The sequence below is a fragment of the Equus caballus genome, unplaced genomic scaffold (genome assembly GCF_041296265.1).
Source record: "Equus caballus isolate H_3958 breed thoroughbred unplaced genomic scaffold, TB-T2T haplotype2-0000491, whole genome shotgun sequence".
Classification (NCBI taxonomy): Eukaryota; Metazoa; Chordata; class Mammalia; order Perissodactyla; family Equidae; genus Equus; species Equus caballus.
In genome coordinates, this window is record NW_027221895.1 from 102,622 (window position 1) to 129,802 (window position 27,181).

Genomic DNA, 27,181 nt, shown 5'->3' on the forward strand with positions numbered 1-27,181 from the left:
GCTTGCGGATAAAAAATTACAGGTAAGCACAAAAAAATCGTTTTCCTACATAAACATTATTTTTTAATTTTAAAGATAACCTTCCCACATCAGTTGATACAATTTGAGCTATGTTCTTTTTTGCCTTTTTGTTGTCTTCATCTTTTGCTATACCGCAACACAAGCACTGCCATAGCCTTAGACACACACACACACACACACACAGTCAACCATCCACCCATAGTATCGTGGTTAGAATGTCTCAAGGGCCCAAGGCCATCAAGTGAGGAAGCTGGCCTGTAGGGCCACCGAGACAAGGCCCTTTAAGATCTCACCCATCTAGAAGTCACAGGCATCCAGAGTCTGGTCCTCAGCATAACAAGGCCAAACACATATCTTTATCAAACATACACACTTGAGTAGACTCAAGAGAACTAACTCATCCTAACCCAACTAGAAGGGACTGAAATGCAAATGAGAATACCAATTTACTAATTAATCAAAGAGAATATCCCTTCTCACTAATCAGAAAATTCACATCTGAAGCCACAACGCTGCTTGCCTAATGCTAGGATACGAGGTATCCTGGATTGATAGTCAATTCACCACAAGTTAGACCAAAGAGAGACAGAGAGTTTGGGGAATACCCAATGAATTATCCAACCTACACCTTTTTAGGGACAAAGTTGTCCCTTTCACATGCAGGTCTCCTTCCCTTGGACATCATCGCCCTAACACTGCAGGCTTCTTGGTCTGTGAGCTTTCTTCCTCCACAGCCTTCTCTCCATTAGGAACTTCTCTAGAGAGGGTACAATACAACTGATGAGGGGGTGCCGTACATGCATCATTAGCCTTGTTTCAGATCAAAATCTCCCAGATAAAGCTGCTCAAGCCACCCACCCGAGGCCACAGCTGGATAAGGCAGAGCAGAGATTCAAAGCCAGATCTCAAGCCCAAGCCCCCTTTCGAGCTTGCAGTAAATCACTGCTTTCAAGTGTCTTCCCACGGCTTCCACCTCCCAGCCTGATTGAAATGCCCCTCCTCAGGGTCCCCTAACACCCTAAGCACCCCATGGCACTAAGTGCTGGTACACAAATCTCTCTCTCACTCCACTGAAACGTTCTGAGGATGGGGATCATAGCTCACTCATCTCTGTATCCCTCGTGTGCTATCCATCTATCCAGATAAATATGCAAACTAATTTGTCAGTGGTTTAATATGAAGGTCACCAAACTGAAGGCCTTGAACTCGCTGTGTAGGCTTAGGAAGGTCACAAATTCTCCAGCCATCAACAAACATCTCATCTAAAACATGGGATGAAATGGATATATGAGGTGGCTTAGGTCCCTTCTGGATCTAAAAAGCACTAGCACTATAGACGGGCCCTGGTTTTTTATAGCCTATCTTAGCAGTTTGAATTATTAGAAATAAGTTAACCTCGTTGGTCTTCTGTACCACTCAACAGAAGCATATACATAAATAATAGTTCAGAAAAAGCTTCCTCTTTTCTGAAAGGAGATAACTATCATTTACACGAAAATCAAACAGTGGCACCCTCCTCTGGTGAGTGTTCAAGGAGCCGAACACCACAAAAGGCAAGAATTTGATGGTGGGATTTTCTTTGAATAAAAGAAAAATCAGAGGGAAATTACCACCTAATATTCTTTGTTATTATCATATTCCCAATAGCAACTAACTCACTCCTTTTTACAGCACTTTCCTTATTTTGCTCTAAAACAAAGCCAAAATGAATGAACTGGCTCCATACTGCAGGAGGTTAGAAATAGAAAATTACTTTATTTTTAAGGGTACTGATAATATTAATTATTTTGCAAACAGCAGGCTTTCTAATGTAAGGCACAACGGAAAGCATTTCATAGTTTGGCTAACAATGATCATCTTCTTGTTTAGCATTTAAGAACTTAATGAAAAGCCCTGTACATGTAAAACACTCCTAGTTAAATAAGAGCATTTATCATGTCCCTTTTCTGGATGGTATATTTACTGGAGAATAGTACTGGAAATTTTTCAACCTGAAATCTGCTTGGGTCTGAAACTTTCAGGTTTTAGAATATCAACTTAATAGAAAACTTAAAATACCCATTCACTTACACGTGCGGGCTCAAAATATGTCAATATAGCACAGCCAAACAAGTACAACCCAAAGTTCCACAACATTAATAGTATATCCAGACCTTTCAATTAAACACAAAACTGTGCTAAGGCCAGAAGCAGACTATCATCTGCCAACAATTTTAATGTAAAAAGTATATAATAAATATAAGTTTTGCTGAATGGTTTACAACAGGCCAGGCACATAAAATGAAAATACGGACATTCTAACTCAAACCAAGGAAACAAATCAGTCATTATACTGGCGACCTCATCATTAAGGTGTGTCTTCCTCAAGTACACAGCATGTCTGTCAATCAAGTTCACATCCTCCTCCTCCTGTGAGGGGAAAGGAAGCCCACACTACACCAGAGGCTGCGAATCACAACCAGCAAGAAACCCTGAGTAGCAAAGCCAGAATACAGAAAGGGCTGGGGCGGGCGGAAACAGGAGAAACTGACTTCAGCTCTACCAAATACATTTTCCAACTAAGTTTGTCACTCCTGGCAAAGTTGGTTCTACAAGGCAGGAAAACACACTGTCCTGGAAAGAGGAGCAGAGCAATGGGTGAAGTGATTTTGCATCGAAGATGCAGATAAGCTAACCAATTGAAAGCTTTCTCAACGTCCACCCAAAACAAAGACTGAAGAACAAGCAAGCCCTTGAAAAGGAGTGACATGCCCTACCTCCCATCCAGACGCCAGAAGGGCAAAGAAGAGAGGTGGGGGAAAAGCTGGATGGGAGCATGGGGGTGTGGGGGAGGGGGAAATGGCGAAGGAGGGCGAGCATGAGTAAGAAATTATGCTGCAAAAAAACAAAAAAAAAAGTATTCAGCAATAAACTGTCACAAACTGTCAAACTGAGAGAGATGGGGCCGGCCTGGGGCTCTGTGGAGCGCGGCGCTGAGGCCACCTGTGCCACTCACCCCGCCTGAGCCCACGCCCGAGGACCAGAGCCAAGCCCCGCCTCCACCTCCAGGAAATCCGAGCCCCGCGCACAAGCAGGGCGCCACAGAAATGCGGGAGAGAGACCTGACTCGGCCTCTACCTTCGCCTCTGGCTCCGAGAAAACCCCAAATAAAGGGGTTTAGCAGCAAGGACACCTCTTCGCGCTCACGCCGGCCAGGGCGTGGGGGTGAGATCCGAGCGCCGCCACCCCTGCAAAGGCCGGAGGCAGCTCGGTGCCGCTCCCCGATCCAGCCAACGCGGGCGGCCGGCTGTCACCTGGCCGCACTGCACCCGCCAAGTTAATGGAGCCGGGAAGCAGCGCAGAGACGCCCCTCGGGCGCCTCCTCGGGGCGCAGGCAGGGCACGGAGTCCCAGCTCCTTCACCCACCCTGACTCGCCTCTGAAGATTCTGTCCCTTTCCCCCAACGAAGCATCACAGACACTTTCTTCCGTCTTTGTGCCCAGCTCAGCCCAAACCTCAGAACTGAAGCTCTGAGGCCCCGGGCCAAAGGCCACCCCAGAAACCACTCACTCTTCCCGCGAAGCCCGCACGGACACTGCTGGGCTCCGGCCCTGGGGAACCTCACAAGTCACGAGGCACGAACCCGGCTGTGGACGGCCCTCCCTCCCCCAAACGGGATCCAGCCGTGTTTTGGGCAACTTGAGCCGCATTTGAACGAGTGGTCTTGTCCAGCCGGCACCAGGTCATCACCACGCCCCTCGCACCCAGGTCCTACCCCGCGGCGCAGGCAACGTCCTGGTGTACACACACACTCACACTCACACAAGCACACCCTGTCAAACAAAGCCCCGGAGAACTCCTACCTCGCCCCCGTGTCCGTCGAAGATCCCGAAGATGGACGGGTGCGACTTGTTGGCCAGGTCCGTGAGAACTTCGAGGCGGTCCTCCACGTGGTCTCTCCGGCCCTGGATGGAATACCCCGCCACGTTGTGGCTCTTGAACTCCCAGGTCTTGGAGAACTCCGCCTCCAGCACGTCGAGGCCCCCGAGCCGCTCGTTCTGCACCATCTCGGCCACCTTGCCCTTGACCATCTTCACGCCGTCCCGGCTGGACTTGACGATGGTCTTCACCTCGTCCGTGTGGAAGAAGTAACTCCACAGCGCCAAGCTGATGCACAGCAGGAAGAACGTCTCGGGTCTCAGCAAGAAGTAGCGCATGAGGCGACCCAGCAGAGACAACAAAGTCATTGTATCCTCGCTAGAGCCCGACCACCAGCACGCGCGCGCCCCGAAGGCTCGCCGGTCCGGAGCGCGGGGGGACGGCCCGCGGGAGGGGCAGCAGGAGGCTGCGGAGCCGGGCGGGGGGCGGACGCCGGCGGCTCGGCGCGGCCCGGAGAGCAGAGGCAGCCTCCATTTTGTCTCCCGGCCTCGCGGCCCGAGGCCCGCGCCCTGCGCACCGGCGCCCGCGCCCGCCGCACGCGCCGCCGCCCCTTCCTGCGCCCCTTTGTGAGGCGGCAGTGGCAGCGGCAGCCGCGCCCGGGCTGGGCGGCGGCAGTCAAGCGAAAGTTGCGCCGGGCAGCTCGGCCGCGGCGGGCAGGAGAGTCCAGGGGCGCCGGCGCGCGCGCGGCCCCTCCGCGGGCCCCTCGCCGCTCGCGGAGCGGTCAGCAGGTGAGGCGGCGCGGGGCGCGAGAGCCGGCGGGGAGCGAGGCGAGTCCCCTCGGCCGCCGCTGTAAGGGAGCGCAGAGCCGCGAGCCCGCCGACCCCTTCAGACGCCGGTCCCCCGAGAAAAAAAGTTTTGCGGGAGCCTGGGCAGAGGCGGGGTCCGCGGAGCCCGGCGACGCAGCACGATGGACCCGGAGCCGCAGGCGGCCGGCGGCTCTGCGTGCTTCTCCCGGCAGCTCGCGCTCCGCTCGGCTTGACTCGGCTCGGCGTCGCCCGCGCTCGCCCCGCCCCCGCGCTCGCCCCGCCCCCGCGCTCGCCACGCCCCCCGCGCGATCGCCCCGCCCCCGGAGCCGGGACTCGAGGCCCCGGGGCTCCGGGCGAGCTGTCAGAGGCCAGGGAGCCTCGGCGGGGGCTGGCGCACACGCAGCCCCGGGCGGCCCAGCGAAGCGAGGGCGAGGCGAGGGGCGCGTCCACGACCGAGCTCGAGCGGACGCTGGTTCCTCCTCCCGCGCGGGCTCCCGGGACAACACGACACTGACCCTGGTCGTCGTCACGCTCCTTGCCCGGGAGCCGCGGCCGCCGGCTGGAAAGCAGAAGCCCGGGCGTGAGCGCCCCCCTCCGGCAGGCCGCGCGGTAGCGCCGTCCCCGCGTCGCCCGCATAAGGCAAGCGAGAAGGGACGCACGTCTGCCGCCTCGCAAAGCGGGGCGGAGCGGGCCGGCCGCTGGGGTTCGGTGGCGGGGGCCTGCCCGGATCCCCCGAGGCGAGGAGGATCGGGGCCTCGCAGCCTCCTCGCGAGGGGCCAAGACCCTCTGGAGGAGGACAGCAAGTGAGGACTGGGGCGCCTGGAGGTCGCTAAGATTCTCGCCCCCGGAGGGCGAGGAGGGGCTGCCTCTGCGAGCTGCCACCCGCGAGCAGGGGACTCCGGCACGGAGGCTCCCCTGGGCGCTGCCGTTCCCCGGAGGGACAGGGAGCCTCCCAGCGTGGCCGGCGCGGCCAGTCTTCCTCAGCAAAAAGAGGAGGATTGGCGGCAGATGTTAGCTCAGGGCTAACCTTCCTCAAAAACAAACAAATAAATAAATAAACTACATGAGATATCAACACTTTATTGTAAAATAGGCTTCGTGTAAGATGTTTTGCCCAAGTGTAGGCTAACGTAGGTGTTCTGAGCACATTTAAGGTAGGCTAGGCTAAGCTAAGATGTTCAGTAGGTTAGATGTATTAAATGCATTTTCGACTTACGATATTTTCAACTTTCAATGCGTTTATCGGGATGTAACCCCACTGTAAGTCAGGGAAGATCTGTAGTTCGTTTGTGTGAAAATCAATAAAATGATTTTTCAAGCAGACCCTAGAGGCATCTTCTTTCTGCTGAGAAATTCATGTACTTTACATAGTAATTTTTAAAAGGCCTAAATATGCTTTTTTTAATATTTTACTCTGAATCTTACTATGTTTGATTAATAAAAAACACCTTCCTCTAGTGACAAACTAATATTTGCATATTCCTTGAGGTTGTAAAGTCTTTTCATGTGTACTGACTTCCAGCCTCCTAACAATCCTATGAGGAGAATAAAGGAGCTTTTATCACTTTATTAATATGAAGAAAATGAGGCACAAAGATGTTAAATGAATATCACAATTCAGCAAATAAGAAGTTGGAAACTCAAGCTCAGTTCTGACCACCGATTCAGTACTCTAACATCCACTGATTTCCCGGGGATGCTGAGATGATTAGTCTAATTTTTGTATTTCTCTAATAACATTTCAGTAGATCTCTGTTACAGAAATCTCAGAAAGAATACACGGGGTCCTATTCCACAATTCTGGCGTCAGCCTTTGGGACCAGCACTGCTCTATAAATATTGACCGCATCCACTAAAAACTCTTGTGGGGCAGAAGACAAGTGTAGGTAAGCTCCATCTCTATGTAAAGCCTAAAAGATCTGTTGCTAGAGTAAAATACTGTCTGAATTTCACAGGGAAGAAAGAAGTACCATGGGATGTACATTATGCACACATTTTACCATTACAAGCGACGTGGTAATGAATAAAGAGCTAATTGCAATCCTAAGTTTTCATGAGATATAATAATAAGGACAAAAGAGTCACCAGGTAATTATCATTTTCAATTACGCAACTTATGTTAGCCTTCCAAGTATACAAAGAACATAAAATATAGCTTTTAGAAGTAATATATTCTCAGAAAAACTTTCAGAGTTGTAGCTCTTAGGTTTAAGAAATCTTTAAGACACAGTTTAATAAAAAATAAATCTATTTTCCAGTATGATGTTGTCCCATGATGTCCTCCTTTCTTTTTGTTTTTGCCACTTATTACAAAGTTATAAAACTCAAATGCAAGGTGCCTTATCGTCTGAGCCTCTGAATGTAATAAAAATCCCCTGAATTAAATTTTAAATGAACCTTTCATACATACAGAAATTCTCTGCACATTTTTCAATCTCTCAATTATCAGTGTGGTTAGTGTTCTTATATTGTTCCTGCTATCTGCACGTAAATATGCGTTGAGTATCGAGTAGGACTCGTACTAATATTCTCTCAGTATACGCTTATGTATGTAAACCTTTGAAACTCTACATACAGAAGAGCACATGGAAGTGTTGGGAAGCGCAGCGACCGTGAGTGCTGCACCCACCAACCGCCACCTGACCTAGAAACTGCACTGTGACCAAGATCCTTGTCCCGGCCCAGGAGCTCTTGCCCTATCCCACCTCCCTGCCTGTCCACCACAGGTACCACTATCCCGAATTTTGTGTTTTATCATCCCCTCCCCTTGTCTTTTTAAAAATAACTTCATCACATATCTCTGTATCCCTAACTAGTATGTTTTTCAGTTTTGCTTCATTTTGAGCTTATAAAAATGGTGTCTTACTGTAGATAGTTCTCTGGTCCGTATATTTTCACTCAATATTATGTTTCTAGATCCTTCCATGTGGTTACACATAGTTCTATCATTTTCTATCATTTCTATCACTTCTATCTAACATTCCACTCGGTGACTGTTCTATAATTTATGTATTCATCTTCTTTCTGTGGATGTTTGAGTTTGTAGTTTTTTGCTATTATGGTCAATGATTTCATAAATTAATTTTGTATTCTCTCTTGGTGCATGCCTGCAAGAGTTTCTCTAGTATATACACCTGGGAGTAAAATTACTGGATAGTAGGGCATTCCAGGCCCCTTCTCTCCACAGGCACAGACCTTCGAAACCACCGCCGGGGTGGTCTGTGGAATAAGCTCCCAGCACTGAAGAGCTATCAGTGCCCTCCTGTGTGATTTTTGTAGTATCTTAAATCATTTGTAAAACCATAGACATTAGAGAATATTTTATACAAAAAAATTAAATTACAAAATTATGAGTTCATCATTGTATACAGGAGCTATTATAGTGCTCACTTGTTAGCGTTGGACCAGTTCTTACATAAACGACCCACTGTAAATTCCTTCACTGCAAATTACCTGTCCCCTAAGTACTCATATTCTTTCTTTACTGAATTCAGGAGAGGAACCAGCCTCACGAACAAGTGGTCATACTGTAGGAGAGGCTGCTCTCCTGTAGAGGCAAAAAAGGGGAGTCAGTGAAGGGGATTCAAAGGCAGCGGCTGCCGAGCACGTTCCTCCCTTCAGGGTCGCTGATGCTGAAAAGGCACCTGTGTGAGTGCCACAGGGCAGGCTGCAGTCAGTCATGCTGTCTAGCTGCATCTTGCCTTCAGACCATGGTTCTGTCCTGTTCTGTTCTCCCCAGGTCTAGCCTAAACGTTACAGTCTGGTCCAGCAGTTCTCCTGGGGTTTGAGGGCCCGCCCTCTGGTTGCTGAGTTAATAAAGAGCTGGCACTCCACTGGGACTAGCCTGATGCTGGTGACGGCAATTAGAGAGGCACCCAAAATGGGGAGGCAGAGGAGTCAGAGCTACAGGTCCAGCTGTGTCTAGGGGACATTTAAAGAGCCACAGCCAAACTATACGTGATGCCTATGGCACTCAATGAAAACCTCAGTGGCTGTTTTTCTGAGGTACTAAAGGTACTACATAGAAACACAGACTTTTGAAACTCAAGTGATAAACAGCTTTAAAATTAAATGACTCACCACAGAAAGACCACTATTGTCTTTGTTTGTGAATGTGTCTCCACTAGCACAGTCAATGCCAAATAATGCACAGATGCCTCCAGCAAACACTTCCTCAACATCCTAAATAAAGAAAGAACACAAAATGATACTCGCAAGTAATACAAATCAGGGCATGGTAACTAAAAAGTAACTGCAGAATAAATACATTGTTCATAAATAAACATGGCAGAATCTCACCATGAATTCTACAAAGAATGAATTAGCTACAACCACTGCAACACCGCCAATCAACCACAGCAAAACACCTTAAACAGGGCCCCTCTTTAAACCACATCTCAGTCGACAAGAAACTCAGAGATACGGCCTCATGACTTGGAGGATCTGCAGCACTGACAGAACACAGAGCCTCACAGTTCTAAGTGATTTCTATTGAATTAAAAAGCATGTACTATATGTGCTGCCATAGTCCAATGAGATGTGTATGGCAAAGGCTTACACGGAAAACCTGCAAAGGAAGTTTTGAAAACAAGGAGAATGGAGCCCATTGTACTTAAAATAATCAATTTCTCACAGGTGTAAGCAGTTAAGAAAACACAGGAACTCTAAGAACAAAGCATTGGTGCCTCTAAGCTTTCTGCTTTTTGTCCTTTTATACTAACAGCTCATTCTGAACAGCTGTGAATGAGCTGCGACTGACTGTGAAGGAGCAAGTGTGTGTGTCTGTCTGTAACGGTTACACAGCTGTACAGATCGCCTAGCTTCTGGCCCATGAAACAGCAGTGCCAGCACTAACCCCTCCAGCCTGCCCCTGTTGCCCATCTCAGAAAACAGCAATGCTGCCCAAGATCGAGACTGCCTATTTATGTTCCAGGAGACACAAAAGTTATGGCCACCAAAAATTTCTGAACGTCAAGATTTTGCTTAGACAACTAAATTTCTCCAGGAATACAGAGCTGAACTGGGAAAGGCTGAGAGTAGAAGACAATCACACACACTTGGTACTCCTGCCAAGGCCTAACCCCGTGGACAAGAGAAGGCCAGGACAGACTCAGAGCCAATTCAAGCATTCAAGCCCTAAGCCGAAGTTCATCTTCCAGACCAGATCTCAAAAGGCTTTCAATCTTCAGAGAGATTCCAGCACCAATGGGACCTGTCAAGGGGCTGGTTCTACGAATACAAAACTCTAGGGTTAAAAAGAACTTTCACATCCACCATATTTCAGAAAGTAAATCCACTAAACAATGTGGGAAATTATGTGTGAATTTATTACTCTCACTTACCTTTGAGAACCACAGTTCCACTGTCCTAAAAACCTATTATACTCTTTGTAATGATAGCTCTTAAGGGCTGAATCTTGTGTTCTGAGTCTCAGGGACCAAACTGTCCCTTCTCCTTAACCTCGGCCATTGAGGAAATACAGCTAACTCACAAATAGTGGTGTGGAATGTGTTCTTATCATCTGCTGATTTAACCTTTACCAAAGTGCTCCATCAGACCTGTAGCACAGCTAATTAAAAAGAAAGAAGCCAGGAAAACATGTTCAATAGAAGTGATTTCCCCATGGGGTTCAGGATACCAAGAAGGTAGATGTATTTCACGGACATCAGAGAAATTTTGGACCTCACAGCAATGACTGTACTTGCCTCCATCATGTCGGCATGCATGCGAACGAGCCTCTGCACTCGCACTTTCTTTCCTGTCCTGGTGTTATAGATGGTGTCACCCTTCTTCAACTCTCCTTGATAATTGCGAACATAAGTTAACTGTCCAAAACGACCTGCCTAGAAGTCAAGATTGGGTAAGGGTAGAAAGAAATGAAAAAGAAACAAAAAAATCAAAATTAGGAGTGATGTCAGTATCATGGCAGAGTGAGCTGTTCCCATTGTGTCTCCCCTCTAAGTTACAGCCAGTAGGAGATCGAATGACAAACAAAAGGTGCACAGCACACCAGAAACCCTGAGAGATCCAGACATATAAACACCTGAAGGTGGGTGGACTGGACCTCTGGGAGGCAGTGGAACTAGGGAAGCAGCCCCGGTGTCCTCCTCTAGTATTGGCAACTCCAACACCAGCCCTCCCAGCAGCAAGGGTGCATCTAAAATGCAGATACCCCTTGTGGTGGTGTCCTGACCTGAAGTTTCAAAAAGCACAGTGGCACTGGAGACCAGAGGCTGCACGAGCAGCAACAGCAGTTTTGGCTCAGCCCCTGCCCCTCTCCCAGCAGTGGCACTTGTGACTTAACCCCTCTCCTTTCCCCTGCAGTGGCGGGTGGCACCTGCAACCTGAGGCTCCAGGAGTCACAGCAGTACCTGTCACCCATCCTCTAGTGGCAGCACTCCTGACACCAGCCCTACCAGCAGCAGGGGCTGCACACGAGACCCCAGACCTCAGTCACTGGCAGTAACACCTGTGAACTGAGTGCCTCTGGTAGTAGTACTGCCAGCATCCCCAGATAACCTGGGAGCAGCAGCACAGGTGGTGCACGGGGCAGCAGCACCCGAGCCCGTGGAGAGCCCACAGAGAGCTAGTGGAGGAACACGAGACCTAGCAGAGGTGCTTGCAGCCTGGTGACCCCAGTGGCAACACCCACGACTGTGGGGACATCATAAGCAGCAACCTCGCAGGCACAAGCAGCACAAGAGGGCACTGACGATGCCTCTAGCAGAGGCAGTGGAGGGTGGAAAGTGCAGGCTCTGAAATGCAACCAGAAGCACCTCAGAATCAAAGTAACCAAAGCCGTGCCCAAATAAGAAAGGTGGGTACCACCATGAATGCACTGGCAGGGGATGAACTCATCACCCACCATGAGGAAGCACAGCAACACACAGAACAGAAGGAAAACAACAACCCTCCAGAGACCAAACTGGAAGTCACGGAAGATTGTGATCTAACTGACAGAGTTCAAAATAGCTGTCATGAAGAAACTCACTGAGTTACAAGAAAACTCAGAAACACAGTTCAATGAGCTCAGGAATAAAATCAACAGAAGGAGCACTCCACCAAAGAGACTGAAACTAAAAACCCCCCAGAAATTCTGGAGATAAAGAACACAATTAATGAGATGAAAAAAACTAGAAAGCATTGGAAATAGAGCAGACCATATGGAAGAAGGGATTCGCAAGCTTGAAGACAGATCTAGAAATGATTCAGGTGGAAGAGGAGAAAGAACTAAGATTTTTTAAAAATGAAGAAAATGGAGAAATATCCAACTCAGGAAAAGCAACATAAGGACAATGGGTATCCCAGAAGGGGAAGAGTGGGAGAAAGGAGCAGAGAGCTTATTCAAAGAAATAACAGCTGAGAACTTCCCAAAACTGAGGAACGAACTGGATATACAAGTCCATAAAGCTAATAGAACCCCTACTTATCTCAATGCAAAAAGACCTTCTTCAAGGCACTTTACATTAAAACTGCCAAAAGTCAACAACAAAGGAGGAATATTAAGAGCAGCCAGAGAAAATAGCATACGAAGGAACCCACATCAGGCTATCAGCAGATTTCTCAGCAGAAACTCTACAGGCCAGGACAGAGTGGAATGATATATTCAAAATATTGAAAGATAAAAACTGTCAGCCAAGAATACCCTGTCCTGACAGCAAGACAATAATAGTAGGGGACTTCAACACCCCACTTACACAATGGACAGATCATCCAGACAGAAGGTCAACAAGGAACAGTAGCCTTAAACAAAATGCTAGGCCAGATGGACTTCATGGATGTATACAGAACATTCCATCTCAAAGCAGCAGAATATACATTCTTCTCAAGGGCACAAAGAACATTCTCAAAGACGGACCATACATTGGGAAGCAAAACAAGCCTCAATAAATTTAAGACACCTGACATCATATCAGGCATCTTTTCTGATCACAATGCTATGAAACTAGAAATGAACTACAATAAGAAAGCTGAAAAAGTCACAAATATGTGTAGACTAAACATGTACTGAACAACTATTGGATCAATGAACAAATAAAAGGAGAAGTCAAAAAATACCTGGAAACAAAAGAAAATGAAAACACAACATAGCAAAGCTTATGGGATGCAGAAAAGTGGTACCAGGAGGGAACTAAATAGCAATACAGGCCTACCTCAAGCAACAAGAAAAATCTCAAATAAACAATCTAACACTATACCTAAAAGAACTAGAAAAAGAAGAACAAACAAAACCCAAAGTCAGTTGAAGGAGGGAAATAATAAAAATCAGAGTGGAAATAAATGAAATAGAGACTAAAAAGACAATAGAAAGGATCAATGACACTGAGAGCTGATTCTTTGAAAAGATAAACAAAATTGACAAACCCTTAGCCAGACTAAGAAAAAAAGAGAGAAGGCTCATGGGCTGGCCTGGTGGTGTAGTGGTTAAGTTTACGAGCTATGCTTTAGGGGCCCATGGTTCGCAGGTTTGGAACCTGGGCACAGACCTACACACTGCTCATCAAGCCATGCTGTGGTGGCAACTAACATACAAAATAGAGGAAGATTGGCACAGATGTTAGCTCAGGGCCAATTTCCCCAACAAAAAAATTAAAAAGAGAGAGAAGGCACAAATAAATAAAATCAGTTTTAAATATTTTATTTAAATATATATTTAAATGAAAGAGGAGAAATTACAGCAGATACCAAAGAAATACAAAGGATTATAAGAATACCATCAAGAGCTATGCACCATGATATACATGATATACATTATACATGATATACACTAACAAACTGGATAACATATAAGAAATGGATAAATTCTTAGACTCTTACAACTTCCCAAAGCTGAATCAAGGAGAAATAGAGAATCTGAATAGACCAATCACAAATAAAGAGATTGAAGAAGTAATGAAGAACCTCCCACAAAACAAAACTTCAGGACCACAGGGCTTCTCTGGTGAATTCAACCAAACATTCAAAGAAGACTTAAGACCTATCCTTCTCAAAGTCTTCCAAAAAGATGAAGAGGACGGGATGCTTCCTAACTCATTTTACAAGGCCAATATTACCCTGAAACCAAAACCAGACAAGGGCAACACAAAAAAGGAAATTACAGGCCAATATTACTGATGAACATAGATGCAAAAATTCTCAACAAAATATTAGCAAATCAAATACAACAATACATTAAAAGGCTCATACACCACGATCAAGTGGGATTTATTCCAGGCACATGGATGGCTCAGCATCCACAAATCAATCAATGTGATTCACCACAATAACAAAAAGAGGAATAAAAATCACATGATCATCTCAATAGATACAGAAAAAGCACTTGACGAGATTCAACATCCATTTATGATAAACCCACAGCCAACCCATACTCAATGGCGAAAAACTGAAAGCCATCCCTCGAAGAACAGGAACCCAAAAAGGATGCCCATTTTCATCACTCTTACTCAACATACTATTAGAAGTACTAGCCAGAGCAATTAAGCAAGAAAAAGAAGAGGGATCCAAATTGGAAAGGGAGAAGTAAAACTGCCACTATTTGCAGATAACATGATTCTATATATAGAAAACCTTAACGAATTCACCAAAAAACTATTAGAAATAATTAACAAGTACAGTAAACTTGCAGTGTACAAAATCAACATTTAAAAATCAGTCTCATTTCTATACACGAACAATGAACTAGCAGAAAGAGAAATTAAGAATACAATTCCATTTACAATTGAAACAAAAAGAAGAAAATACCTAGGAATAAATTTAACCAAGGAGGTGAAAGACCTATACACTGAAAACATAAGACGTTATTGAAAGAAACTGAAAAAGACATACAGAAATGGAAAGCTATTCCGTGCTCACGGATTGGAAGAATTAACATAGTTGAAATGTCTATATCACCTAAAGCAATCTACAGATTCAATGCAATCCTTATCAAAATCCCAAGGACATTTTTCACTGAAATAAAACAAAGAATCCTAAAATATATGTGGAACAACAAAAGACCCCAAACAGCCAAAGGAATCCTGATAAAAAGAACAAAGCTGGAGGTATCACACTCCCTGATTTCAAAATATACTACAAAGCTATAGTAATCAAAACAGCATGGTACTGGCAGAAAAGCAGACACACAGATCAATGGAACACAATTGAGAGCCCAGAAATAAATTCACACATCTATGGACAACGGATCTCTGACAAAGGAGCCAAGAACATACAATGCAGAAAGGGAAGTCACTTCAACAGATGGTGTTGGGAAAACTGGACAGCCACGTGAAAAAGAATGAAAATAGACCATTATCTTACACCATACACAAAAATTAACTCAAAATGGATTAAAGACTTAAATGTAAGGCCTGAAACCATAAAACTCCTAGAAGGAAACATAGGTAGTACACTTTGACATAAGTCTTAGCAGCATCTTTTTGAATATCATGTCTACTCAGGCAAGGGAAACAAAAGAAAAAATAAATGAATGGGAGTCCTTCAAACCAAAAAGCTTCTGCATGGCAAGGAAACCATCAAGAAAATGAAGACAACTCACCAACTGGGAGAAAATATTTGCAAATCATATATCTGATAAAGGGTTAATATCCAAAATACATCAAAAAACATTTAACTCAACATCAAAAAAATGAACAACCCAATCAAAATGTGGGCAGAGGATAAGAACAGACATTTTTCCAAAGAAGATAAACAGATGGCCAACAGGCACATGAAAAGATGTTCAACATCATTAACTATTAGGGAAAGGTAATCAAAACTACAATGAGATATCACCTCACACCTGTAAGAATGGCTGTTATTAAAAAGACAAGAAATAAGTGTTGAAGAGGATGTATAGGAAAAGGAATCCTCATACACTGCTGGTGGGAATGTAAATTGGTGCAGCCACTACGGAAAACAGTATGGAGATTACTCAGAAAATTATAAATAGAAAATACCATATGATCTAGCTATTCCACTTCTGGGTATTTATCTAAAGAACATGAAAACACTAATTTGAAAAGATATATGCACCTCTATGTTCACTGTAGCATTACTCACAATAGCCAAGATTTGGAAGCACCCTAAGTGCCCATCAATGGATAAACAGATAAAGAAGATGTGGTATATGTATATATACACAATGGAATACTACTCAGCCATAAAAAAAGATGAAATAGTGCCATTTGTGACAACACTGATGGATCTTGAGAGTATTATGCTAAGCAAAATAAGTCACACAGAGAAAGACAATTACCATATGACTTCACTCCTATGTGGAAGATAAACACACAGATAAGGAGAACAGAGTGGTGGTTACCAAAGCAGCAGGTGGTAGAGGGCTGGGGGGGCAAAAGGGGTAAAGGGGCACACGTGTATGGCGACAGAGAGAAACTACACTTTTGGTGGTGAACTCAATGCACTCTACATAGAAATTAAAATATAATGATGTGTACCTGAAATTTATACAATGTTATAAACCAAAGCGACCTCAATCAAATAAATAATAATAAAAGTAATCAAACTTAGGAGAACTTCACACTACCTCCAAATATTTCCTATCAATCTTAGTAGTACATCTTATATACATGTTTTGGTTTGTCATAAACTACCTTAATACTAGCTTTGAATAAGATAAGTTAAATGGTTGTTGTTATTCTTTTTGGTATCACAATCCAAGATACTACTTCTGTTTCCTCCAAAATAAAAGTTATTAAAAGAAAATTTTAATTATTTATATAATTAGGAAGTATGCTTTTGCCTTCTAATATTATTTCATAAGTTCAGTTTAATAAAATAAGACACAAAAATAAGGTATAATTATTGGAAAGACAACAAAAACATCATTAGAAATGGTAAGATTGTACTATACATCTAAAAAACCCTTTGATAATCACCTGGAAAGCTATCTAAGTAAGAGTTCTGTGAAGTGACTGAATATAAAATGAGTACTCAAGAATCAATTCCTCCTGAACAGTAACACTAATCAATTAGATATATATTTAAAAGTTACCAATTTTTCCCACATTAATTTATGGGTTTAACACAATAGCAACCAAAATCCCAAGAGGAATATATAAACATTTGATAAGTGATTTAAAATCTACTTAGAAAAATGGTTAAAAATAGAAACTTTAAAAACTATGGCAATGAGAAGAAACTAACCCTGACTAATATTTAAAAAAATTAAATACTCCAAAACTTAAAAAGTATGGAACTAGCACCAATTAGACCGAACAGTCCATAGAGCATAGTTAAAAATCTAAAATGTTTGGGGCTGGCCCCGTGGCCGAGTGGTTAAGTTCGCGCGCTCTGCTGCAGGCGGCCCAGTGTTTCGTTGGTTCGAATCCTGGGCGCGGACATGACACTGCTCATCAAACCACGTTGAGGCAGCGTCCCACATACCACAACTACAAGGACCCACAACGAAGAATATACAACTATGTACCGGGGGGCTTTGGGGAGAAAAAGGAAAAAATAAAATCTTTAAAAAAAAAAAAATCTAAAATGTTTAATTCATTTGTCAATAATGATTAAAAAAACATGACAATCAATGGAAAAGTGTAACGTTGTTCAAAACCTGGTAACGAGACAATGGGTCTTCTCTTTGGAGGCAGAGGAGATCCACTTAGACCCTACCTCACAGCACACAGCAAAACAAATTCCAGCCGGTTTAACAACCAATAAACAAAGCAGAGGAAACTAAAGAAATATTTACAAAATATATTCAAAGAGCAGGGCTTCTGCAGTTAAAAATGAGAGAATGACTCAAGATAAAGACATATATTTGATTATATAAATTTTAAACCGCTAATTGTTTTAAAAGAGAACTTTATTAGGGAAAGCTCATACCAATAAGTAAAACACTTTGACTCTAATTTTAAAAAAGGAAAGACAAAAGAAATAAAGAAACAATTACAAAAAAGGAAATGCAACTGCATAAACAGTATATGAAAAAATATTCTCTATCATTAGGAATTAAGGCAAGATGAAATATTAAAATGCCATTTTCATGTATGAAATCAGTACTGATTTTTAATAAATAATACTCAATTTGAACAAGACTCATTGAAATAACCTAGTACATTAATTCTGAGAGTATGAAAGCAATCTGGCAATACAAACCATTAAATATTAAAACATTCCATACTTTAAACTGAATAATCACTATTCTGGGATGCTAAGAAAGCATTCCTAAATACCTATTTTTAAAAGCTTTATGCATAAAATTGTCACTGCACAGTTATTTCTACTTTTGAATTTAAAATTATTTTCTCATTTTAGAAGTAATAAGAAGTAGATTGTAAAAATTTAAAAATAAAAACTAGGAAAAAGTCCCCAAATAAAATTCCATCCCAGAAATAACCACTCTTCACACTTCTAACTTATCCATCATTTTTCCCCACTTAAAATATTAGGACCAGAAGCAACAATATCCCAACAAAAAGCACACTCCATGCTCAAATCTTGGTTCCTAATACTATTCTTGATTAAAAGGAATCAGGGCTCCTAGAGAAATGGCTGATTCTAGGGCTTGGGCCATGTAATGCCACAAAGTAAGGAAGTATTCAAAAAAGCAAAACATTGAAGAACGTCAAAAAGACACAGGAGCCAACGGAAAGAGCTCCACTGGCCAAAGCTGGGCAACAGAATAAGTGACATACTACTGGATTACAACTCAAACTACAAATAAATATCCATGAATCCATACTGATATAAACTAATGACTGAATAAACACATAAACGGGGGTGAAGAGACAACTCTCCCATATAGAAGAATCCCAAGTAAGTTAATGTAGATGCTGCTCCTTCCAGGAGGGGGAGCTGATGCCCCACCCCTTAACTGTGGCTGTGCATAGTAACTTCCTTCTAAAGAGTCAGTATCAAAAGGGGGAAAAAAGAGTAACTTTATAGCAGAGAACCCTGTAACCAAATCTTTTAGGAGTCAATTTATAATAGGAATAAAAACCTAAAAGAAAAGAAAATCTCTACCTACAGCAGTTAAATACATTAGAAAGCAACTTACCTCCAGTTTAAAAGCCAGGCCTACGAATGGGTGAGAACTGTCTCTTTTGGAGTTCATTAAGATTTTGGTTTTTTCTTTTGAATCACTTAAAATAAAAGAAACATAAATCTATGAGATGCAATATTTAATACTTCTTTTATATCAATTTATTTCATCAGAGTATTAGCTAAGAAAATGCACGTGTGTTAAACGTTTCTGACCTCACATAAATGAAATTTCTTTGAAAGAGATCAGTAAGAATAACTTCCTTGGGCTTAGTTACAACATGGTGACAGGACCAGAGCAGACTAAAAAATACAGAAATTATCTGGGAGTGACAGGAAAGAAAAATAATCAATGCGTGCTTAAAAAAGTCTGTTTCTTAAAGGAACCATTGCTATCATATTGCGTAAGTGTTAACGTATTTCTGCAGAAACTAGGAGTCAGTTTGCAAGACTTACTCCTCCTGATGAAGAAGAGCATAATTCGGGACTTCAGATGGATTCGGTAGATACTCTAAAACAGCATCTAAGAGAGGCTGGACGCCTTTGTTCTTCAAGGCACTTCCCAAAAAGACAGGAGTAAAGGACCTATTTAGAGTAGCTCTTCGGATTGCAAGCTGCAACAGAAAAAAATTTAATGATTAATCTTAAAAATTACATTTTTTGTTTCAGATCAATTATAAACCAACAAATGAATGAAATGCATTGATACTCTCTGGAGTACTGGCTCTAGCGGAGACTAGCATCAGGTTCTCTATAACTTAAGGTCAAAATATAAAGAAAAAGAAACAAAATCAGTTCCTTTTTCAGGGCTTGGAAGCTACGTACTGTACAACGGCTTTCAACATTCTTGGAATGTCACTAATTTTCAATTTGGCAAAAAAAGATACATACACATAGAAAATAGACACATACACAGAAGAGTGTGAACAGTATGCTAACAATTGCACAAAATAGAGGGAAAAGTTATACATACGCAAAAAAAAATCTCTGGAAAGATACAACAGAAACCATTTACCAGTAACCTGCTTTAGGGAGGGGCAGAGAACTGAGCAGAGGGGAGACAGGTGGGAGATTTTTTACTGTATATCTTTGTATACTTTAAAAAATTTTAAACCATATGAAAGTATCATCTATTAAAAACACTTGGGGCCGGCCTGGAGGGGCAGTGGTTAAGTTCGCACCCTCCACTTTGGCAGCCCAGGGTTCACCAGTTTGGATGCCCAGCAGGGACCTACACACCACTCATCAAGCCATGCTGTGGTGGCATCCCACATAGAAGAATTAGAAGGACTTACAACTAGAATATACTACTATGTACTGGGGTTTTGGGGAGGAAAAAAAAGAGAAAGATTGGCAACAGACGTTAGCTCAGGGCCAACCTTCCTTACCAAAAAAAGGCATACCTTAGAAAACACTTGATTGTTTATTTATTTATTTTTTAAAAGAACATACATACAGGAAGTCCAGCGGTACGGATCACTCATCATAAAGGGCAATGAGAGTAAGAGGCTCTACAATAACGAACACCAGGCTTTAGTGCAAGCCCTATCAGTGGGCCTCAGGCTGCATCCCCAGGTGCCCGAATGGCCCAGGAGGTCTCCAAGCGTCAGCAGTGGAGCGTCAGCTCTTGCAGCTGAAAGAGGCCAAGGGCAGTGCTGTGGCCACAACCTACCTCTGCAGAAATACGGAGCCAGCATACAGTTATTTGTCAGTCCTCATGAAAAAAAAAAAACTACCCTCAAAAAGCTTAAAGCAAAATATTTATAACCAAAATTTTTAAACATCACGAAAATGAAAAGTAAGATAACAGCTAGCATGATAAAACAGAGCAGAACAGGGGAAAACATGCACGGCAAAAAAACAATTACTATTTGAAACTACCTTAGCAACTTGATTTTGCCATTGCTAGGAACCAAAAATGTCTAGGTCACTAACCACCGAGGCTACCCAGGCCACATGGTCACATCCTTGACCTTCCACCCCTCCCTTATACGCAAGTAGGGGCATATAAGAATCTTACCATGCTTACTTTACATCCATTGGATAGAGAAACAAATGAGAGTGGTAGATAAATAGAAAAACTATTCCTATACCAGCCTAACAAAAGCTGTACTTTTCCAAAATTTTCCCTTGTTTTCTTAAGAAACACTTTGTTGACTTCCACTGTCTCTAATAATAATATATCCAACAATACAGAAACTAAAGTTACCCACGCATCCTGTGCAGAAAACAGTAAACACAGCAGGACTGGAAGTGCTATCCTTAGAATGGCCTGCTTGCAAGGTTGGCCCCTGGCTGGTGTCTGGGAACCAGGATTTCAGGAGGGTGCCCAGCATTCCCAGAAGTGCTAAGACTGGTTCACCGGGCCAAGACTGTTTGTACAATGTGGTATATGCTAAACACCTGCTTTCCCTCTGGGAGTCCAGGAATTGGTGCATGCCAGGTAGAGGGTGTCATGTGACCAGCCCCCAATAAAACCTTAGGCACCGAGTTTCTGAGAAGCTTCCCTGGTAGCTATTTCACAGGCGCAGGCACAACTTGCTGCTGGAGGAGTCAAGCACGCCTACGTGACTACACTGCGAGAGAACTCGTGGAAGCTTACACACGGTTTCTTCTGGACTTCACTTCACGTGCCTATTCCCTGTGCTGATTCTGCTGTATGTCCTCTCTCTGTAAGAAATCACAGCCTTGAGTGTGACTATGTCCTGAGTCCTGCGAGTCCTCCTAGTCAACAAACCTGGGCGTGGTCGTGGGGACCTCTTCCACATTCTGTTCAATAGATAAAAACCTAACTCTATTGTGGTTCCCAGGACACAATACTTGACTTTATTTATGGCCAGACCTATCCCTTCCTACACTGTGTTCCCTACTCATCAGAGAACTGAGGTGGTGAGCTTTGTGAGCGGTAAAGGACTAAGTTATGAGATATATTAGTAAGCATCCTCAGCTTCAACAGTTCTTTCCTTGGGCATCTGACCTGGAAACTCCATGAGTGCAATGTTTTACACACAATAATTACTTACGTGATTTCTGCTAAGTGCATGAAGTGGTTAGACAAAATGAATATCAGTCATTTTTTTATAATGATAAAATGTCCATAAAATAAAATTTACCATTTTAACCATTTTTAAGTTTACGGTTCAGTGGCATTATGTACATTCACATTGCTATCTTACCATTACCACTATCCATTTCCACACCTTTTTCATTATCCCAAATTGGAACTCTGTCCCCAGTAAACTCCCCCTTCGGCCCCTCCCCAGCCCCTGATTAGCACTATTCTACTTTCTGTCTCTAGGAATTTGACTGTTCTGTGTACCTCATATACGTGGAATCAAATATTTGTTCTTTTGTGTCTAGCTTATTTCACTTAGCATAATGTCTTCAAGGTTCATTCACATAGTATGTATCACAATCTTATTCCTTTTTAAAGGCTCAATAATATTTCATTGTATGTGTATACCAATTTTGCTTATCCATTAATCCATTGGCGGACATTTGGGTCATTTCCCCCTCCTGGCTACTGTGGATAGTGCTGCTATCAAAACTGGTGGACAAGTACGTGTGAGTCCCTGTTTTCAGCTCTTCTGGGTATACACAAGTGCAATGGCTGGATCATACAGTAGTTCTGTTTAGTTTTTTGAGGAACCGCCATACTGTTTTCTACAGCAGTTATATCATTTTACATTCCCATCAGCAATGCACAAGGGTTCCAATTTCCCCACATCCTTGCCAACACCTATTATCTGCTTTTTTGTTTTTTGGAAATAATAGCCATCCTAATGGATGAAGCAGTATCTCATTGTGGTTTTGATTTGCTTTCCCTCATGGTTCACAATCTTAAGAATCTTTTCATGTGCTTATTGGTCATTTGTTATCTTCTATGCAGAAACATATAATCAAAAAATGGCTACCAGTCTTAGGCAGGGATCTTCTCTTTATTTGTAAAGAGTTGAGCAATGAAGTGAAAGACTCTATACAGCCTTCCAAACAGTACAACAGTGTAAGTACCAACATACAGTCAGCAAACACTTAGCAGCCTTGTCTCTTAACCTCTCCTATTGCTGTAACATTTCTCTACATATCTTCTTTCTTTCTAATAAGGACATACCCAAGAGGTTAGCTATTTAAGTATCTTTTTTTCTAGAACAAACTATGACTCCTTTTCCATTTAAAAATATTACATAACTCATTACTTAAAAAAAAAGAGTACGAGACCATGTCAAGTATTATTTTTTTCCTGAGGAAGATTCGCCCTGAGCTAACATCTGTTGCCAACCCTCCTCTTTTTTTTGCTTGAGAAGACTGGCCCTGAGCCAGTCTTCCTCCACTTTATACACCTGCATGGCTGACAAGTGGTGTAGGTCTGCCCTGGGATCCAAACCCGGGAAGCCAAAGCAGAGCACAATGAACTTAACCACTAGGCCACACGGCTAGCCCTCGAGTACTTTTTGAAGAAAGCAATCATGTTAAATAAGTTTACTCACATTCCATGAATAAGCCCATCGGAAAGCATCACATCTCCTCGCTGCAAACCAGACCCCCCCACCTCGTGCTTTGTCAACTTAAGGCCCAGTTCGACGGCACCTGCCTTTAAATCAGAAACAGAGGGGATTTTTTCTTCCAGGAACATCTCACCAAGCTGCTCGTCTGAATTAGCAACACACTCAATCAGCTCCTGCCGGCGGTCAGCTGCTGCTGCTCTGAATTCTGCCGGAATTTCTCCGTATCGAACAACTTGACTAAGAAAAGAAAGGTTTATTTTGGTACTTTGAGGATATTCGATTAAACACATAAAGCACCCATGAAAAAGATAAACCAATGGCTAAAATATTTTTTCAGATGAGAAAGAGCTCTGATATATTTGCAGTATAATGGCAAATAAGATTAACATACGGCTTTAAAGTTCAGACAAAACAGTGGGCAAAATACTTCACTGACACAGCCAGAGCAAACCGCTCAAGGGTGTCCTGCTAGTCAATGGAAGCGGCAGGATTCGAAAGCAGTCTGACCCCAAAGCCCATGTGAGCACCTGAAAATTTACTGCCCAAATGAATCAGAACATCATGGTCTCTAACAAGCAGATTTAGAGACCCGACTCCATTGCTTTCCATTAATAACAAACCAATCACATAATTTTTAACACAGACTAACCCATTTTGCAGTAAAAAAAAAAAAAAAAAAAGGTTACTAAATACGCAGACTCTTCAACTTTAATCCCAATGCTTCATTCCTCTAGGGGCCGAATAGCTAAGAGTCACAAATAAAACATACACAACCAAGAAATGGATACACCTGACACTTAGAAACAATAGCCTGACAGTTTTCAAAGTATTTCTTTAAAAATGGAACTTAATGTCAAAAAATAATAAGCTTTTCAGAAAACACATTTCTAAATCAAAAAAAGTAAAAGAAGCCAATTGCAAATGATCAGAAAATAATTATTATCCTAAAGAATGCTCTTCACAGCTTTTAGAGCTTAATTCCTTCCTTCCCGCAAGCTCCCTGACCCTTAGCGTTTCACATCAGAATATACACATGCCCGGCGGGCCAGCGCTGAGCAGGGGTAGGTATATTAAGAGGTTCCGCCTGGGGTTCTGATGCACAACAAAGTTGACAAGCCTTCACTTTAGAAGACAGAAACGTGTGCCCTGGTAATTCTGGGGAAGTGGATTTAATCCTTTACCTACCAACATGTTTTGAGTCCCTGTTACGTACCAGGTTGTTCTGGGGCTAGGGACATGAAGGAATAAGCCTGACAAAAATCCGTGTCCTCTTGGGCCTTACATTCTAAGGAAGGACAGACAAACTTTGTTGCTGTCACACGAAAAGTGAGAGAAATGCCTCATCTGCTGGACAGCCTCCATCTTTTCCCTGACTACAAGATGAGATAAACTCTACAGCTAATTGATCATAGGCCCTATCACCCACCTGCAGGACCAGCAATCCCAGTTCCATAGCAGAGGAAGGAAATCCCTCAAGAAGTACCTTTGGAGAAAGTGCCAGGCCCTTGGGGCCACTCCTCAGAACAAAGGGTCATTTACCACTCCCCACACTGTCTAGATTAGTGCCACTCAAAGTGTGGTCTGCAGACTTGCAACATCAGCATCACCTGGGGGCTTTCCAGAAACGCAGATTCCAGGCCCCACCCTAGATGTACTGAATCAGAATCTCCGAAGGAAGATCCAGGAACATGTGCGTTAACAAGCTCTCCAGGGGATTTTTCTGAATGCTGTGGTTTGATAACCACTGGGCAATTATAGTGCTTTGTATGCAAAGGCCACTCAAAAGTGGACTGATGGACCAAATTCCATGTCAAAAAGTTACCAATTTGCTTCTTATATTGCCCAAACCACACCTGTGCAATTTTTAACCGCCTTTACATATTAATCTTTTTATCTTTGTAATCTCATGAAATAGGCAGAGAAAATATTTATGATCCCTATTTTCTTCATAGTTTTTGTCACAAGACCCAAGACATAGCAGCTGCTCCAAAAAAGTTTGCAGAATGAATGAACGAATAAATAAATCAGTTGAAAAAGAGAGATTGCATTCCTAGCCCAAGCTGAAGGCCTCCTTCCACCACACCAGGCAGGGCACAATGTGATAGAAATCCATTAGCGAAAACTTAACCTATGCTCCCTTGGAATGAATACTAAGCAAAACAGGAAGAAACCAGGATTAAAGGCATTGGAACAGAATCAGCTTAAAGGATATTCTCCCAGCCTCATTTCAAAAAGATGTTTACTCTGCGTTTAAAGAACTCATTCTTTTCCTTCTCTTTCATACTTTTTAAAATGTAAGATTTTAATATATTTTTAATACTTACCCAAAGTCTCCATCAAAATAGATGGCTCGCTCCTCAATAAGATCTATAATCCCTTTAAAATCGCTCTCCAAACCAATGGGCATCTGCACAAACGCTGCATTATGACTTAGCTTAGACCTGAAAAATAAAAATACATACGTTTACCTCTTTCTTCACCCCAAATGTCTCTGAAATGACAAAATAAATATAAAAAGAAATCTATGGCAGATGAGGTGGGACAGTGAGGGGTGTCACCAGCAGGTCAGACTGGAAGACATACGGCAGTCAGGGACAGACTGACAACCAAACTCTTCGTGCTCAGGAAGCCACAACCCTATTTAGGCAACAAAAAGAACTCTAAAGTAAGTGTTTTGCCATCAGATCCCCAGAATAGCCTGGATCAGAAACCGAAGGGGGAGGAACAGGTCAATGGGTAGTCAGCCAGGAAATCTGAAGATGGTGGGATAACTGTGCCCACGCCTCATTCTCGGATCAGCCGACTCTCGTGAAGCCGAGTACTGCCATCTGAAGAGGAAGTTCTTAGGGGAAGACTCTCAGAGTAGGTGCTAAAGGCAGACACTCGTCACCAGCCCGTATCCCGACTCAGGCCAACCACTGAACAGAAGCCACACTCACCAGCAGGGCTTCTCCCTCAAGAAGGAATGGGCTCCAGCTACCAACATCCAGTCTAGACTTTAGGCCCCCATTTGTAACTATGGATAGATAACTAACAATCACCAAATATTCGAAGGAAACCAATAGCTTGAAAAAGAGGCATGAGTTCAAGAAATAGAACTAACGTCCAAAGAGAGAGTTACTATAAGAAAATAAAGTGTAAAGATGAGAAGTAATTACCTCTATTAACAAAGATGTTGCAGTAAAAGAGAAAGTTTATGGAAATTAACTATATAATTGCTGAAATTAAAAAGAAAACTACAGGCTAAACAAGAGAAGGGATGCAGATGAATATCAGAGTAGTAAGCTGGAAGACTGACCTCAAGAATTCTCTTGTAACCCAGTGCAAAATGAGAAGGAGACAGAAAGTATGGCAGAAAAGTTAAGAAGGCGAGATTCAGGAGTTTCAAAATCTGTTTAATGAGAGTTACAAAATGGGAAAACAGATTAAAGAGAGTAGGGGTCAGCCCAGGGTGCAGCAGTTAAGCACACACATTCCGCTTCGGCGGCCTGGGGTTCACCGGTTCGGAACCCATGGCACCACTTGGCACGCCATGCTGTGGTAGGTGTCCCACACACAAAGTAGAGGAAGATGGGCACGGGAGTTAGCTCAGGGCCAGTCTTCCTGTGCAAAATGAGGAGGACTGGCGGCAGATGTGAGCTCAGGAATAATCTTCCTCAAAAAAAAAAAAAAAAGAGAGTAGACTAAAGAACCAAAGTAGAAAAATAAACGCTAACAGAAAATTTTCCTGGAATTCAGAAAAAGACTTGGGAAGAGTCCACTACTGCCAAGCACAAGTAAAATATAAGTAATAAAGGCAAAAAAGTGAAAACGTTCTATTTTACCAAGAAAATATGACAAACATCCAATAAAGAAAAATTTCATTCTCATGTTCCCAAATGGCTCACTTCCATCTGAGTGCACACAGCGATACAAAGGTCCTCAGCACCATCCCTCCTGGCACTGGACACATCACTCAGTCTCTCCACTACCACGAACCCGACTGCCTACACCCATCAATCAGCT